The sequence below is a fragment of the Sarcophilus harrisii genome, chromosome 1, assembly GCF_902635505.1.
Source record: "Sarcophilus harrisii chromosome 1, mSarHar1.11, whole genome shotgun sequence".
Lineage (NCBI taxonomy): Eukaryota > Metazoa > Chordata > Mammalia > Dasyuromorphia > Dasyuridae > Sarcophilus > Sarcophilus harrisii.
Window position 1 is genome coordinate 243,682,678 of NC_045426.1, and position 17,826 is coordinate 243,700,503.

The window sequence follows — 17,826 nt, forward strand, 5'->3', positions numbered from 1 at the left end:
TAGGTCTATATCTTCTTTTATAAAATGACCAATATGGTAATGTTTTACATAATTGAATTTGTATAACCTATATCAAATTGCTTATAGTCTCAGCAAGGGGTGAAGATAAGGGAAGAATGGACAAAATTTGCAACTCGAAAATTTTTAAATGAATGTTTAAAATTTTCTTTATATGTAATGGGGGGAAATTTAAAAAAATGTTTAAAAGAAGAAAATGGCAAATCATTTCTGAATCTTTACTAAGAAAACCCATAAACAGTATAGTCTGTAGGGTCATGAAGAGTCAGACATAAAAGAATAACAACAGAGCAAACTATGCTTACAATAATCTCATCTATTAATTTATGGTTAAAAAGTTTAAGGTTTTCATCTTGGCATGACTTTCCTAGATATTCAATAACTATCTTGATAATATGCTCTAGAATTTTACCAGGTATCACGGTCATGATCTTTTTTTTTTTTAATAAAGTTTGTGAAATCACTTTCTTCTCCACATTTTTTCTTGCAAATTGGGACAATATTTGCTTTTCTTAAATCTTAATGATACCTCCTATGGTACTCAAATCATCTGCTGGTTTCTTTACTATCTTAGAATGTCGTTTATTTGGGTCAAGTGTTTTAAATTTTTCAAGGGCAGCTAGGTATATTCTTATCATCTTCATACTTTCCTTGAATGTACTGTATTTCTAAGTTGATTAAAGTCATAATTCTCCTCAAAGAGATTCAGTAGTATCTGAGGAATGTCCTTTGAGGGGAGGAGGGCAAATGACAAAAGCAGAGAGGAATAGGGGGAAATAGACCACACTTAGCATTGCTAATCTTTCAAGTTAGTTTTGAATATTATCCAGACAGAATTCCTCAGTGTCCTCCTTCCAGCTACTATGAGGCTACCTCTAATTTTAGGTGTACCTCTGGGGCTGGGATTTAGCACATTCCAAATCAAGACTTCCTTAACTATAATGGAAAAGGTGTATGCCATATAGTCCCAGGGAGTACAGTGTTTGCAAAAGCTGCTCACTAAATGCTCCAATCTAATAATCAGAAATTAATGAGTAAATGATACTTCTATCAATTTTTTTTTACCAAAATTTTTTCTCAGATGAATCTGTATGGAAAAGATCCAAAATCCACAGCTGGCTATGTTCTGTTTTCAGGTTTGGAAATAACTTTGCTCTCCAAAAGTTGACACTGTACATGAGGCAGAAACATCTGGAGCTACTGACGAGGGACTGCTTTGATGAATTCACTTTGAGCCAAAAAAACAAAAGAAAGCGACCAGTTCCCTTAGTTCAGGGGTTCTTAACCTGGAGCCCACGAAATTTTTTTTATATTATGATAACTTCATTTCAGTATAATTGGTTTACTTTGTAATCTTGTGTATTTGTTTTATGCATTTAAAAACATTATTCTGAAGTCAATAGGCTTTACCAGATGGCTAGCATGGTCACCAAGGAGCTTAAGAACTCTTGCTTTAGATGTTTTAAATGGGTAAATGGAATCAATCAACTGGATCTTCAGGAATTAAAGAATTAAAGGGTCCAAAGGCAAAAATGGGTGGAATTCTTTTTTGTGTTTAAATGTGAGGCACACAAGAACTTTCCTTTAGCATCTTCCTTTCCAACTTTATCCCTTGTAAGAGATTATTCCTGTTATAAAGAACTTTGCTTTGTTTTTATTGGCACTCTGAGTCCTAGTTTGATAGGTTCTCAATCTCTGCAATATGAAATGTAGAATATGTAATAGGTAAGCAGAAATCCTGGACTTCTCCCCTCCATAACACACACACACACACGCTTTCTAGGAACTCTAGGGGTTTTATTTCAACACAATCTAGTTTATTTCTCTAGTGACTGTACTACTATAGTCTTCACTATAAAGGCTTTTGTCTGCAGCAAATTTTCATTTTGGTCAAACATTGAATGCTTTGGGCTGGACTTGGAACATACTCAAGCTCCATAGGTCTGAAGTTTGGACAGGGATCTGAATCAGTAAGATTCAGTACAGATTTATTGTTTGTTTCATGCTGGCCAATTGTAAAGACCCCCAGAAAAAGACATTTAGTAAAGTGAAAGTCATTCAGAGGCTCAATTAAGAGCTTTTTGAACACCAAAAGATCTTCAAAGCAACCTTTCAAAAAGTGCTAATGACTCAGACCAGATGGAGTCCATTTTCCTAAATAAAGACTTCAGTTGCTAAAGAATGGGTAAGCAAGTTTCAAGCACACTAATATCTTCAGGGTTTCTTGGATGCAGAATCTAGCCAGCCTGTCCTATTTCCCCTCCTAAGTTTGGGCCAATTGACTGTTTCCCTTCTGTCTTTCAACAAAACATGGCTTAATTTAGACCAGGGCTTCTTTACCTTTCTATGTCATAGGCTCCTTTGGCAAACTGGGGAAGCCTATGGATCTTTACTCAGAAGAATTCTTTTAAAATTTCAGGACGAAGAAAATGTTAAATTTTAACTAGAGTTCAGTGAAAATAAAGCTTTATTTTTTCCCATCCTTATTCATGTTATAAGCACTGATATAGATGGAGAATAAGTGAAGAGTTTTAAAGTTTTATGTTTTTTGCATCTTCTTATCAAAATAATTTCTGATCAAAATTCTCTTTTTAGTTAGCATCTCATGATTATATTAATTTGTCTTTTTCTTTTTGTTAACTTCATCAGTCCAGAGAACTCCTGGTGTGGAAAGTTCTATGGGTACAAATCATCAACACATTTATAGTTGAATGTCTTAGAGAGCTGAGGTTACATGACTCACCTAGAATCCTGGAACTACTCTATGGTCAGAGATAGCATTTGAAAGCATGTCCTAGTAACAAATCTGATTCTTTCTTTACTTTATACTGAAGAAGGTAAGCTAGCTTTTCAGGAATGAAAGGATCATACAATACATCATCCCTTCTGGTGCTAAGACTTGAAATCTGAATCACAGAGCTAATTTACTCTGTGGTTAGATGATTCATTTATAAATTATTTGAGAAGTATGTAATTCTTTTAAACCAATATATCCCCTTTCTTTGTTCATTATTTATTATTATTTCCCAAATAGCACTCAAGCAGTATGGAAATAGTTAATTCACCTAAAGAGCATCATCTGGCTTCCATAATTTAGGTGAAATAATCAAATCATAATATCTCATTATTAAGTAATATTCAGTAAAAGATCCAAATTCAAAAACAAACTTATAACCTGTTTTTCCTATGCTTTACTGAATAGTTTAGATGACTAAAAAGGGATAAAGAATTTTAAAACAAAAATAATAGCAATATCACAATCACCACCATTGCCACTACCACCACCATCACCACTACCACCATCTCCATCATTTTACCCTGCCAGAAGCTTTCCTTCTAAACAGGAGCAGCCCTAAAATTTTACTTTACCTCATTTTCTTCTTTTGGCAGGGTAATTACTAATGGGTCCAAATCAATATAGGAAGAGGTCTTGAATGAATGAATGAATGAATGAGTTAATGAATGAACAGTATTTATTAAGCACTGACTATATGCCATGTATTGTATGCATATGGATATAAATTTAAAAAGTGAGACAGAGCCTGTGCTTAAAGAACTTATGTTCTAATAGGGGAGACAGAACATATAGGACAGTGGTGGTTAGGATCCAGGCAGTCACAAAAATGATCACTTGAACAATAAGGCAGTCAATCAATGCATCCATCCAATACAGTAGAAAAGCAGGTGGGGATGGGAAGCATCTGCTTAAGGAGACTGGAGGGAAATGGCCAGCATGTAGATGAGGATATATGGCCCCAGGGTATATAGAGCCAAGTGGCTGGGATCTGTGATATTTGATATTGTCATCAATGACTTCAATAAAAGCATGGTGTATACTCAAAAAAATTGCAAATGATACAAAACTAGATGGGATGGCAAATATATTGGATGTCAGAAACAAGATGTAGAAAAATCTTGACATACTAGAACACTGGATCCTTTCTTAAAGAATGGACTTTAATAGGAATAAATATAAAATCTTGCCTTCAGATTTTAAAAATCAATGTCATAGGAAAAAGTTTTAGTGAAGTTTGCAATTTATCTGAAAAATTCTTGAGGTTTCACTGAATGGTAAGCTCAATATGACAACATGGCACTGTCATGGCTAAAAGCTGGGATAATAGTAAGTTGAATTAAAGTAGGGCCAGAGTCAAAGATAGGAAGATAAAAATTCCACTGTATCCAGATCACATTTGAATTATTATGTTTGTTTTTAAGCACTACATTTTAAGAAAGACTTTGATAAAGTGGAGGAAATGTAGGACAATTTATTGTAAATATTCAGGTATAGGTTGGACTTGATGGTCTCTTCCACATCTCAGATTCTAGGATTTAGCCACATGAGGACAGAGGAGCAGTCTGAAATGCCTCATAGGTGATGGAGATCAAATCCATCCTACTCTAAAATGCATAGAAATTAAACCAAAGGTATAGGAGCTCCGGTTGCCAAAGTTTCAGTTTTGCTGGGATCGGCTAACCAGGGCGCAACTTACAAATTTTCAACCTTGACAAACATGAGAAATGCTTGCATGCACACACACGTATACACAGAGGCTTTTTATTGTTTTGTTGATGAATGCCAGTTGTGAATTAATTTCAACAAAGATTGTGCATAAATGAAAATTCAGATATCACACTTATGGGAAAAGGAACAACCCCATTAATCTTCAACCCTTTCTTAATTAGTTTGGCTCAATTAATTTTCTCTCTAAGTTCAAATGTTCAAAATCTAGTAAATAGGAGTTGAAATATTCTCAAAAATTACCATGATTGCAGAAACTAATTTTCTGGACTCTTATCCTGAATTTAAACTGGAGAAACCTGAGGAAACTTTTTATTCGATGACCTAGTATCTTTTCTCAGTTTCAAATCTTGAATTTATAGGCTTAGACAAAAATAACTATTAGTGGCTATATAATTTATTAGTACTATCAAGTAACATTAGAAACACTGATAAACATAAAATACCCTCCCAGCTAGTCTGAGAAGGCTTTCTGAAGAATGGAATTGAGACTTGAGCTCTGGGAAAATCAAGAGGAAGCAAGGAACTATTGGCTGGCTTTCTCTCTCACTAACTTTCCCAACTGCCCATTTTTTCTTTATTTTAGCTTTATTCCATATTGGCCTTGCACCCTTCTTTTCTCCTCTTGTTCTCCAGTGTACACATTCATATACTCAGATAAACATTTGCCTTTAACACTTGGATGGAAGTTCCTTTTTTAAAAACTCTAAGGAATCATGTTGGGAGAGAAAAAAATCCGAATAAAAGGTAAAAACTATGAAAGAAAAAAAAAAACAGAAGAAAAAGGGGGGAAAAAGGTGAACATAGCATATGTTGATTTACATCCAGTTTCCCTAGTTCTCTCTCTGTATTTGGATGGCGTTTTCCATCCAAAGTTTATTGGGTTGCCTTGTATCACCGAACCATTGAGTGGAACGCTCATCATAGGTGATCATCACATAATCTTGCTGTTGTTGTGTGCTGTGTTTCTTTTTCTGATTCTACTTGTTTCATTCAGCATTAGTTCATATAAATCTTTCCAGATGGAAGTTTCTTCTTAAAAGTCATTGGACTTCAAAATCGAGTTCTCCTAGATCATAGCAAAGCAAATAACCTAGTCCAGTCTCTGTTCTCCAGATCAAGTCCTCTAAAATGCTTGAATCTGGAGAGATCTTCCCCAAAGTATCTGCAATTTCAGGAACTCCACAGCACGGGACTATATAGATAAAAGGTATTCATTCACACATAAAAGATTTGATTGTAATATTTTTCTTTCTTCTTTTTTTTTAAAGCTTTCTTCTGCCTATTAATTTTGTCTACACAAAAATCTTATTGAGAAAACACACGGTGATGACCTTGTAATCAGGAATACCACATTTCCAATCATGTTTCTGATTTGTACTAGCCATGTTACCATGGACAAATTACAATCTTTAGTGACCCCAGGCAACTTTCTGGGACTGTAAATTGCAGTCTTTTGGCATTTACAGAGGGAGTTTCCTCAATGAGAGGAAATTATCAAAGAAATTATAGATCTAGAAAACAACAGCAACTCAATTCTATTAGTTTGTCTAAGCAATTGTTATTGGTTAATTGGTTATTGTCTTTTATGTTTGAAGAGGACAAAAATGACATTACTATCTTGGGATCAAGGTACAGTATGTCCAATTGTAGTTAATTAGATCAAAATGAGCTCAGAAGGCTCTACCACAGGTCAAGCAAAATTAATTCACATAAATATTTGGAGAAGAGATGTCTCTAAATTTGCACATCTCACCTTTTTTTGAGCTACTGCAAATCTGCATTATTCTTTGAACATAGTATACAGGCACACAATCCTGGGTGGTCCTCTGCCAGTGTTTCCCATATTTCACAATTGACTCCAAAATTCCTCAGAGAGACCTGGGGAATGTCCTTGTCTTAAAAGTACTCTGTTTGAGCACTTGCCTTATGTGAGTTCTCCTCAGTTTTATGCAAAGATATATTTGGCATTTGAACAGCATGGCTAGCCCATCAGAATTGTCCTCTCTGAAGTACAGTTGGCAGTTTAATTCTAGAAAGGACTTCAATGTCTAGTATCCCGTCTTGTTGGGTGATCTTTAGCATCTTCCTAAGACAATTCAAAAGAAAAGTTTCCATTTTCTGACATGACACTGTTAGACTGTTCAGGTTTCACAGGCATACAACAATGCAATGGAACAATACCTTGGTATGCAGCTTGATACTTCTTCTCTCCCACACTTTCCTTTGGAACTTCCAAAATGCTAAGCATTCAAAATTTCTCCATTTGCTGTAACTAGTGGTACTACATATGGATGATATAATGCGGGCTGATGAAAAACCTCTAATTTTCTTGGGGTTGTCATGCCAAAATTGGCACAGGCAGCAAAGAATCAGTCCATATGCGTTACATTTTAGTCTCAGAGGTTGCATTGAGTAGTCAGTCATCTGTGAACAAAAAGTCATGCACCAACTTTCCCTCCACTTTAGTCTTGAATTGTTGCCTTTTCAAGTTAAACAATTTATGATCAGTACAGTAGTTGATGCCATTTCTGTCCTTTTGAAAGCATCTAACAACATTAATGAAAATATTATGCTAAAAAGCTTGGAAGCAAACCCACAGTCCTGCTTTACTCCCTTGGTGACTGGAAAAGCACAAAAGCATTTTCCATTATTCAGAACCTGAGCAAGAATGCTATCATGGAATTGGCATTCTGGACCAATGGAATTTCTCATCATATTTAATGAAATCTAAAACCTCTTCTTCAGTTGGAAGTTCAGTTAAGAGAGAGATTAACTTCAACTAAAGTCATTGGCTTCAACATTTGTTGATCATGTTTTGCTGTGAACTGTATGGAATTGTTCAGCCCATCTCTCCAGGATCATGTCCTTATGATTAATCAATAGGGCTTCACCAGCACTAAGTAGCTGAGATATACCAGTGTCATTGGTCCATAAAAAACCTTCAGGGCATTACAAAAGTGCTTGGGATTGTTACTATCAGCCTTAAACTGAATTTCATTTGTAAGAATCCTGAATTTCTCTAAATTTCACTTGTACTTTACTTTTAATGGAGTTAAATGCTGCTTTCTTAGAGATAGACAAACTATCCTACTGGTAAACCCTATGAAGTTCTGTTTTGTTTAGCACCTTCTCAATTTCCCCATAATTTTCATCAGATCAATCCCAGTGTTTGCATGTTTTCTGGCCCAGATGAATACATGTGGTGCTGTGTACCCAGTCTCTGAAAGCTGCCTAATTCTTTTCTGCTCCCCTGCTGCCAACCATATACTGCCTCAGCTTTCCCTCCAAGTGAAGAACAAACTGTTCACACTGGGAGAATGCTCTGTTGATATTGTGTCTTCTGGTAGTCATCTTGCCTGGGATGCTGCTATGTTTGTTGAATGTAAATGTTTATCTTGGAGAAAATGAGTCTATGATTGGTCCAGCACTCTGAGCCACTCACCACTTTTGTCATTCTCATAACCTGTCTATATTTTCTCCTTAGTCTATTAAATTCCATTGTTTGCTGCTAGGGTACACCCACGAAGTTTTATTGCTTTTAGATAAATGGCAGACAGTGTTGGTGATGAGAAGGTTATGAGATGTGCAAGTCTTCATTAATAAATAATCATTGCTATTGCCGTTTCTGACTCTTTTCCTTCCAAGGATTTTCTGCCAAGTCTGATAGATTATGTCTACTCTGATGTTAAAGTAATCTAGAATTACAAACTTGTCCTCTTTTAGTATGATGAATAAGAGGTTCTCCAGATTTTCATAAAAATTTCTTTGACATCATCAAGATTTATCATCATGGGAGCATGTTCATTGATGATGGTAAAATGGAACTTTACTGTAACTGGCAATTGCAATGTCATAAACCTTCCTAATGGACAGCATATACATTTATTGAATATATCAGTTCTGATTGCAAAATCTATGCCAGCTTCACAGAGCTTCCCATCCCCATGGCCATTCCAGAAAAATGTGTATCCAGCTCTGACTTTGATAAATTGACTTTTATTTGCCAGCCTTGTTTCACTCAGGGCTGCCACTTACATGTGATGTCTGATGAGTTCTCTCACAACTAGAGCTGTTCATTTTTTAAGTCTACTGGATTTCTTGTTGTCCATAAGTTGCACACACATCCTTGTACCAATGGTAAGTGGAATCATCTTTGAAAAATGTTTTGTACATTTTATTGTGTTTCAACTGCAAGGGTAGGATCTCTACCCATTGTAGGTAAACAGGCCAGGGTTAAGTTAGATGAAGAAAATGATTCCTAGGGTCCCTTTTGTAGCACCTCCATTGAAGAGTGTGGTCCTTAGAAAAGGTTGCTCAGACACCCAGAGGGCTGCCAAATCCCACTACTGCTTCATTCCATTGAGAAGATGATCCTATGGTCTGGGCCATTTTGTGCAGGATTGTAACTACATCTCTTTGTATTTGCACCTGCTATTTCATCACTTGCCCATCACCACAAGACTCTGAGGTAGGGAAAATTGATGAAATAGCATAGGTGATGTCTTTTGACACTGGATTTAAGCAAGGCCAAGTTGCATGCAGTCATCAGCACACTCTCTCTTTAGAGCCATTGAAGTCCAATAATAAGGCAGAAGTCAGAAAGACTGATGATGGCTTAGGAAGCAATGAATGACTTTGATGTCTTCAATGTCTAACCTACCATAGCACCATTAGTATCTGCCTCCTTCATGGCTCATTGGAAGAAATTATTCACATTCACCTATTCTGCTCTGGGAATATACTTGGATAGATGATCCCATACCTCATCAATGGGTTTGGTGCCCATAGTTTACCCTCAACCTGGTTTAGCTGTCTGATGAAATGGTTTATCAGGGCATGACAAAGCACATGCTTCAGCTTCTTAGAATCACAGGTAATAATTATGGGGCAGGTGGATGTCAAAGGTGGAAAGTAGTTTAGCAGCTTAGCTTGCTCAGCTGAAAGGCATAGCAGCCCTCACACCAGAGGTACTTGTGTTAATAGGTGTTTTATTCCTTTTCTTGCAGATGGAGAAACAGAGATGCATGGTTATCCAATAACTTTACCAAATTTACCCAAATCATTAAAGGGGTGCTCCTAAGACCATGCCTAGGTTGCTTGAGACCTGGTCCTGTGCATTTTCTAGTATAGTTTGTTAGGGTAGATTATATAATTTCCAAGAACTTTGGGCTTTTGACCTTTAATGTAGAATACAACTAAGTTAAAGCATTATTTTCAGAAAAGAAATACCCAATCATTTTTTAAAATTTGAATTGAATCTCAAATTTCTATCTAATAGGAGGAAAATCACTGCAGCATTACTGTATCTAGCAACCTAATTTAGTTTGTCTTTGTATGTTGGGGCAAAAAAAAAAAACAAAAAAAAAACCCAAAACATTCTCCCAAAAAAATCTTTGGGAAATATCTTTATGTAAGTGCACATAGAACTAAAATGAGGAGTGAGGGTAGGTGGGGCTAAGAGTAGATGTTTTTAACTCATTGCATTCTGTTTTAAAGCCTTTGTATCATTTTCAAAGCCTTCTCTCTTCTCTGCTATATCTCCCCACTAAAGGAAGATCTATTCATAATCCATTGGCATCAACAGAGGCACAATCATGTAAAATAGCCAGTCTAATCCTCTAGGTTCTGATTTGATGGGTATATTTGCTTGTTTGTTTTTGGCTTTACAGTTTTGATTAAGAGGCTGAGCAAGTAGTTGAGGTTGCAGTATAGCAAAAGATTCCTTGTCTTACCTATCATTGGTCAGTTATTGTAAGTATGATTTGTTGATCAAAAACTGAAGTCCTTCCAAATGTCTCCCTTTTCTTTTCAGCCTATTTTCTCTCATGATCCTTTTCTTCAAAGGAGGGAATAATATACCTTAGGAATGAAAATTTCATTATATGAGAAAAAAAGACAGTTTATGTAGGTTTGGTTTGACATTTTATTTTAATCTATCAAATAAGTCTTGGTATTTGCAGAAGTGAGAGATGGATACCTAAATAGAAGATTAGAGAAGAAATATGAAAAAACAATAAAAAAGGAAAATAATATAAAATTTTATACTGCATCCTTTAAGGCCTGTGTTTTTAAAATTGTTGTTTCATTTTTCTCACACAAAATTTTCAAATTGATTATGAGTTCATGAAAACCTTTTCAGGAAAGACATTACATATTTAGAAAATGATATTTCCCTTATCTCCCCTTTCCCCATTTTTATAGTGGTTGTGGATTTGATCCATATGATGAGATGTACATTTTCTGAATGAGGGAGACCAGGGCTTTTTGTTGTTGATTTTTTGTTTGTTTGTTTTTTGCTTAACTAACTTTTATTCCAAGACCACACACTCGGGAGAATAACTTCCCGAGTGAAGAAAGAATTTGAGTGTCTGTATCTAAAGATACACAAACCCAAAAACTTAATGAGGGTAGGGTAAAGGGTAGGAAAAAGGAAAACATTAAAAAAAGACACATTGGCTTCATGGAAATTAGAAACCAGGCTTTTCTTTATTATGATTTTTTACTATTCACTGTGTCTATGAAGAATCCTGTAGAGTTTAAACAAGTTTGACTTTATTCATTCTGAAAAAAATACTAAGTTTTGGAAGTGTGTGTGTGTGTGTGTGTGTGTGTGTGTGTGTGGTTGTGTGTGTGTGTTTTAAAGATCTAGGTCACTGATAATGAAAATCTAGAGATGGCACATTCTTCAGCAATGTTATTCTAATAAATTCTAGTTTGACTTATTAGGTTGTTAAATTACAAATTCTGTTAAGACATATTTTCTCCAGTTTCAAGTTTGCTAAGTTTTTTCCCATATAAAATACTCAGATTACATACAAGTAAATGTTAAGCTAGAAAAGGTGGGAGGAGGGGAGATAAGTGTTAGGTATTACTTGGAGCAAATTCCCATAACCATGAACCTAAGGGCACACAATTAGCAGTCTTCCTAGGAAGGTCATATATCACATGCAGGGATTTTCATTAAAATGGTTTTTTACTTGAGTCATTTGTTAGTCTCTTACAAGTTTGAATATCATATTGCATTTCATCTTGACCCAGATCTAAGTAATCTGGCATAGAATAATAGGCCACCTCACTTCACTTCCTCCTCACTGTAAAATGCAGAGATTGCAGCCATCTTTCAGTTTGTGTTATTCTAAGATATATTAAGGGTCAGGAATCTTCATGTTGAAATTATCCATGACTGATTGATGGATTAATGTAACATTCTTGTCCCCTTCCTCTCCCACTCTGTCCTGTACCTCACCACACTTAATGGGTTCAATTTAATACAGAAAACTGTTGAGTGGTTGAGTAAATAAAGGCCTAATTTTAATCAAATTTCTTTGTTCTTATTTTTCTTATTCAGGGTTCAACTGATTCTCTTGAAACTACAGTCCTGAATGTTTTCGAAATGGAATAAATTCATTACAAAACCTGAAACTTTTATAGTTATGAAAAAGAAGAGAAAGTAACCATATGAGGCATTCTACCCTTGGACAAACTACAATGAGGCAGAAGATGCCAGCCCCAAGGGATCGTTTCCTTTTATCTATAAAGTATATTTGTCATATGAATCAACCCTGGTATACCTGGAACCTCTCTAGTTTCAAGGGTGTTCTTCTATGGGGTGGCTGGGGGAGGGGGAAGAGTTGAAAGTTGATTGTTTTAATTCCAAAGATTTCCCTGCTAAGAAAGTGGTGCCTTCCTTTAGCCCATTCTATTTATTGCATGCAGGCACTGTTTGGTTTCTGTGCCACCTATGTCATGACAGGCTTAGAGTCTCCGTGAAAATCTGCCCGCAGCTAGCTAGTTCAGAGACCACATGTGTAACATAAATTATATCCTTAATGCTCTTCTCCTAGTACCCCAGTGTTTCTAAATGCTTAATGCTGCTATGAGTAAATGATTTCTTTTCACTACTGCTCAAAGTGCCAGAAGGCAAGAGAAATTTAAACACAACTAAGATCAACATTGTGAGTTTACTTGGCCTCTTCATCTAGCAATACTGCCATAAATTTCTTAGACTTCTTAGTTGGGAATTTAAAAGGCTCTATGGACTTGGCAAGATTTATGTAACAATGTTTCTTCTATATGGATTGTAAACTTGCAGAGCCCAAGCAGTGGTTTGGTATCATTTTTGGTCAGTGGGTCATTCTGAGAAGCCAGCAGAAAAAAAATCGAGCACTGTGTTCAGCCAAATGATGTTTCAGGGCTTGGCTCTGTGGATCTGGGCATAGTTGCCAGTTCCATACTCCACAGGATTAGTGGGTGGCCTGGGGCCTTACCGTTTTTACATTTGGACTTTCCAATGTCCTCACTATCTGACAATTATCATCAATTTCCCCTTCCTGACTTAGGGTTGACTGAGTTGTCTTATCCATGACCGCAGTGAAAATTCTCCCTAGACAGTGTTGCTAGCAAACCCCAAAGGGAATGGTGGAAAATGCTAAACTATATTGGGGATAGGTACCCATTCCAAAGTTCATGAATGTTACTCCTATTTCTACCCTCCACATATCAATGCTATCAGGGTTGTTGATGTCAGCCTACAGTGACCAGTGTAACTGGAGATTTCAGGAGAGCTAGCCAAGAATATCCATTTGATTCAGTCAAAGAAGTCTTTGTTATTGAAAAGAGTCATTTTAAAGTAAAAAGCAAAAAAATGGATTCAGAAAACTTGGGTCCAAATCCTGGCTCTGACATTTACTCCTTGAGTGATCTTGAGCATTCATTTAACCTCTTCATCTATAAAATGAAGGGTTCAACCTAGATGACCTCTAAGGACTCTTTTAGCTCTAAATCCATGATCAAGCTTTTCCTTTCCCTCTGGCCCACACAAGATAGATCATTTAAAATTGTGTAATTGATGTCTTTTGTCTTTTACAACACAGTCATTTCAAATCTACCCCTCCAGAGTGAATCCCCTCTTGAGACAAAGAAAAACAATTAAGGAAAAAAAAAAACATTAGAGGGACTGCATCTGACAATATGTACAGTATTCTGTCCTAGAATTTCTCTGCCTCATTGACTTGAGAGGGCAAGTGTGTTTCAAAGTCTGCTCTCCAGGAACTTCACTGTTTTTTTTTTTTTCCAGTTATTCAGTTTGCCATTGAGTGATCTTTTAATTTACTTTGTTGTTATTGTACATCTTGTTCTCTTTAGTTTTGCTTATTGGCTCTGCATTAGTTTGTACAAATCTTTTTATGTTTCTGTGAATTTCTCTTATTACTTATTTTCACGACAATAATCCATTACATTCACATACCATAGTTTTTTATCCATTTCTCAGTTGATGGGTACTCATTTTGTTTCTAGTTCTTTGCTGCCGTAATAATAGCTACTAATATATTGGATGTTACTTTCTGTTTTTTACCTTCATAGGTTACATATGATCATTTTAGTGATCATTTTAGCTTATATTTTTGCATCATTTCAACAAAAAATCTAAAATCTTTAGATCACTCATACCTGTACCAACAGTATATTAGTGTGCCTATGTTCCTGTATCTCAAACATTGGTTATTCCCATTTTTTCCATTTTGATAAGTGAAATTAAGAGTTATTTTAATTTTCATTTCTTTCATATTCAATTTGAGTTTTTTGCCCTTTATGATTTGATACAGACTTTTTCTGAAGTTTATAGTCATGGGTAAGTAATATCTTTTCAGTAGATTTTATTGATTCTTGGGCTTTTCTAAAAAAAAAATTACTTCTAGGAATAGTAAGGTTTGAGTAAATGTTATTGTACACAGCATATGACTTAGCCTTGATTAAAGTCCTTGAATGCAGGGACCCTATCTCCATTTTAATATCACCCCAAGTGCTTAGAACACTATATTGTGCCTAATAGGTGTTTAATAGATACTTATTGGATTTAATTTGAAGGTTGTGGAAGGTAGAAGGGTGATGAATGACTGATTACAGCATCCAGAATCTCCAAGTTCCTTTCTAGCTCTAAATCTATTATTATACAATAATATGATTGTGAAAGATCTATAATTTCATAGGTGTGGCTATTCACTCATTGATAAATATTACAATATGATTTGAGAAATTGTTGTTCATTTTCAACTCTAACAAATATTTATAAACATTTAAAATATGTTGTTTATAGCAGATAGAGAAATGATCCTATGGCCAAAATGACTTGAATTCAGTTCCTATCTGGCTTGAAGTTCTCCTAACACATATTGACTGTGTAACCTTGCCCCTCTAAGACCATAAACTGTAGAAAAATTGCTGACTTGCTTAATGGAGAAAGTTCTCTATATCACCAAAATACAGATTCACATTTCCACTGGTATCCCTATGATATGTTAGGTTCTAAGGAAGATACATCTAAGACCTATAGTCTAAAGTGAGGTAAGAAGGCTATTAGAAAAACAAATAATGTAGAATAAATATATGAAGTTCAAATAAAGTGCTACATGAAATCTGAAAGATGGAAAGATCTTGATCAAATGGGAGGATCTTAGAAGGCTTTCTGGGTCAACTGGCATATGAGCTGAACTTTAAAGGATACATAGAATTTCATTTTGTGAAAGAAATACAAGAGTATTCCAGGCAGAGTGTGACCCCAAGCATAGAAACAGATCACAATGGGATGGGGTCAAGTTTGGAGAGAGCAAAGATTATGTTGAGCAAATTAGCATTACACTAAGGTAGGGTAGCATTATATTATTAAGGTTATTTTCATACAAATTTTTCATAGGGGAATGATCTAATGTACTATATACATCTTTTATTTTTGTTTTTTTATTTTAATTTAAAGGATGTTAATAGTCTACTTAAGGTCTTGTATCTTCTTTTGACTATATGACCTGATCGTGTCTTTTTCTAGTTATATAATTTATACAATTTCTTGCAAATAAAGTCATCAGTGGAAACATTCTGTTACCTGATCATGTTGATAATGTGCCCTTATGTTATTTGTAAGAAAAGGGAAAGGAATAAACATTCACTGTCTCATCTGATCCTCACAACTATGTGAGGGAGGGACTGTTATTATCTCTATTTTACAGGTGAGGAAACAGAAGTTAAGTGACATGCCCAGAATCACAGAGATTGCAAGTATGTGAGGCTGTATTTGAACTAGGGCTTCTTGACTCTAGGACCAGCATTCTATCCACTGGGTCACCAGTTGTAATTTTCATTCTTTTGGGATCATTGTGTTCGATGATTCACAACCACATTGCATTCATGGGAAAATATTGATATTAAATATATAGACTTTTGCCCTGGTGAACCATATAGTACTGTTGAAAACCTTTTGCCTAGAATATGCTTATAGAAAACCAATCTCAGTTTTCTTAGCACTTTAAGGTCTACAAAGTGCTTTCTTCATGACACCCCTGGGAGATAGGTACAAATTATTATCCCCTTTTAAAGGTGAAAGCTCAGAGAGTTTAAATGATTTGTCTATTAGGTAAACTCATAGCCTCACCCTGATATCTTGTAATGAGGGAGGAAAAAAGAAACAACATCTTTGCCAAGGTAGCTGAAATGTTATTTGTTATTCTTACTCATAATCTTCAATAGCTAATGAGAAAGATTTGTATAAAAGTAAAAAATAAAGATGTAGGAAAATTAGCAAGAGGTAGAGGAGCTTTTCTGTTTTATTTAGTGACAACTTATTTAAAGAAAATTGAGATGTAAATAAATTTAAAATATGCTAGAGATGGGCTATAAAAGACTACAGAATTTACTTAGAGAGGAGAAGTATTTGAGGAGAAAGGAGAAAGACAAGAAATAATGAATGGTCACTCAAATGTTCTTGTTTTGCCTAGTTCATAATTCAAAGCTATGTCAGGACTCAATTAAATGAACAGGCCTGCATTTAAAATGAATTTAAGTAACCCAAGAAATGCTCTTTCTGGGGGGGATATTATTTAGACCCATTAGCTTAGCTACATTTTAAGAAAATAAATATTAAAAATTTACTAAATCATTTAAAGCTTGTAAAGGTTGGACTAGTTCTTTTCAGATCCAAATGTGACAAGCCACTGAATGATGTTTCTGGAAAAGGAGTTTCTGGGGGCTTGGTTGTCCAATAAATTATGTCATTGTTTGTTTACCTGACTGAAAAGTGAATCAAAATGGTATTACTACCTCCATATATATACCTTCATGACTCAGGTAAATAGTTATGTCCCCAGGAGATTTTACCAGATTTATTAGGGGAGAGAGAGAGAAAGAGAGAGAAAGAATGAATCTAAGCTTTATATAGCCTATAAACATTTCTGCAACACCCTTTTATCCCCATCATCTAGGAAAAGCCCTCTCTGTATTCCACACACATGATCCCTAAAATCCTTAAGGCCCTAAGTTTTCTTTCTCTTACTTCCTTCCCCTCTTCAAATTAACAAAATATGCAAAATATATTTGTAACAAAGAGATTTGACTTATGATTATCTGTCTACACTAGAGAAAAGTGGGATTTTATTTAGTCTACTTGGAAATAAGGATTGTGAATCCACCTATTATGCTGAACTTAGCAAATTTGTTATGTAGGCATATCATTTTCTACCTTCATGCCTTTGTACAGGATATCTCTCATGCCTAGAAGACAGTCTTCTAATCTAGAATCAAGATTCACATTTGTACCACCTCCTACAGGGAAGTTTTCTTGATTCCCCCCAGTTGCAATTGTTCCTCCTACTCTTAACTATGGCGTATCTCCTCTAATTACAAATTATATCCTCCCATTACAATGAAAGCTTCTTGTGGGCAAAGATTATTTTTCATTTTAATTTTATATTTTCATTCCTTAGCACATTTGTTTGCATAAAGTAGATACTTAAGAAGTGATTTTGTTTTGAGATTTAGTTACCAGCTTGCATTCTGAATATTTTCTACTACCAACAGATCTTTGAGATGAAAAATTAGAAAGGAAGTTTTTGTTTCCAAAGAACATTAATTTATAAAAACCTTGGTACTTAAATTAAATGCCTTTAGGGCAAGAGTGCTTAACATTTGTTGTGTCATCAATTAAAAATATAATTAAATGAAATGCTAAATTTTAGTTAGAGGTTGGGGAAAATAAAGTGTAATTTTTTCCCATCTAAATTCATCAATTTTCTGAAATCTATCTGTAGACCTTTGGGGAATAAATTAAACCCAGATTGAGAATCTTCATCTCAAAAAAAGAAATGAAAAAAATGATTTAGATTCCTCCATCACACATATCTAACTCAGAAAATGGTTCTAGGTATTAGTTTTTTTGTTTGTTTTTAGTGAGGATCAATGTGACCTCATTATATGTTATTACAATAAGGCATTAATTCCTCTAATTGACTAACTTT

At 35.1% G+C, this 17,826-nt stretch overlaps 1 long non-coding RNA gene across 2 annotated transcripts in view; it reads right to left on the bottom strand.

Moving 5' to 3' along the window:
- The window catches only part of LOC116419394, a 140,332-nt gene that overhangs the window by 28,402 nt on the left and 94,104 nt on the right, over window positions 1-17,826 (bottom strand). Inside the window, exon 3 of one of the 2 annotated variants that reach the window (XR_004229697.1) lies at window positions 10,276-10,402. The exons of the other annotated variant lie outside the window; for it this stretch is intronic. This is a non-coding gene — a long non-coding RNA (uncharacterized LOC116419394). The remainder of the gene's footprint in view (window positions 1-10,275; window positions 10,403-17,826) is intronic. 2 annotated transcript variants of the gene reach the window in all.